The following is an 881-nucleotide window of genomic DNA, read 5'->3' on the forward strand; positions in this document are numbered from 1 at the left end:
ATGACTGCTTTGGTCACACTTTTTTAGTCACAGTAAAAAATCACGGGCGCCCCCTGGCATGCATGACATGCGAAAATCAGAGAGGTACCACTCCCGTGTTTTTTGTTTCTGAGTGTTCACGGACCTCAAGGGCATGGGTCACCAATCCGAAGTGGACGGGACTAAACCATTGCGCCTCGAAGGCCCACAATTCAACTACGAACCCTTTAACAGCAACAGCATTAATATACGCTTTTGGAGCTGGAATTACCGCGGGTGCTGGCACCAGACTTGTCCTCCAATTGTTACTCGATTTTGGATGGGTTTAAATATCCCCCATTGAAAACGACAATGCAAAGCACTGTCGGCTCTATTTCTTTTCGCTGCCTCATCGTTTTTTTTTGACATTGGGCAATTTGCGCGCCTGCTGCCCTCCGTAGAAGTGGTAGCTATTTCTCAGGCTCCCTCTCCGGAATCGAACCCTAATCCCCCGCTCCCGTCAACGCCATGGCAGTCCACTACACGGCCATCGCTGGCTGATAGGGCAGTTGTTCGTCAAAAGACGCCAGGTAAAAAACCCAGCTTTCGCACGGAATGAATTGAATCAACACTTCTGGGTGTTACTGCCGGTGAAGGCATTGGTTTTACTTTCATTCATTCGCTGGACATCCCATGGCGGTGAGTTGCCCCACCGCCGAAACAGAGAACATCCGGTTGGTTCATGTATTAGCTTGGCGTTTCGCCAAGTTATCCAATGTTGCGGAAACCGCAAGATTTTTGCGGCAGATTACGTCTGATGTAATGAGCCATGCGCAGATTCCTGCAATGCAGTGATTCTGAGGCATGCATGGCTAAGTCCTTGAAACAAGCATATGACTACTGGCAGAATCAACCAGATCCCC

The 881-nt window shown here is 49.3% G+C and overlaps 1 non-coding gene across 1 annotated transcript in view; it reads right to left on the reverse strand.

Moving 5' to 3' along the window:
* TraAM80_08525 overlaps positions 1 to 877 on the reverse strand; it is a 2,720-nt gene extending 1,843 nt beyond the window's left edge. The window contains exon 1 of the ribosomal RNA XR_003828669.1: positions 1 to 877. This exon is cut by the window's left edge and continues 1,843 nt beyond it. This is a non-coding gene — a ribosomal RNA (18S ribosomal RNA).
* Between the last annotated feature and the right edge of the window lie 4 nt (positions 878 to 881).

Source organism: Trypanosoma rangeli (assembly GCF_003719475.1).
Source record: "Trypanosoma rangeli strain AM80 chromosome Unknown Tra_15.4_contig_00427, whole genome shotgun sequence".
NCBI classification, from domain to species: domain Eukaryota; phylum Euglenozoa; class Kinetoplastea; order Trypanosomatida; family Trypanosomatidae; genus Trypanosoma; species Trypanosoma rangeli.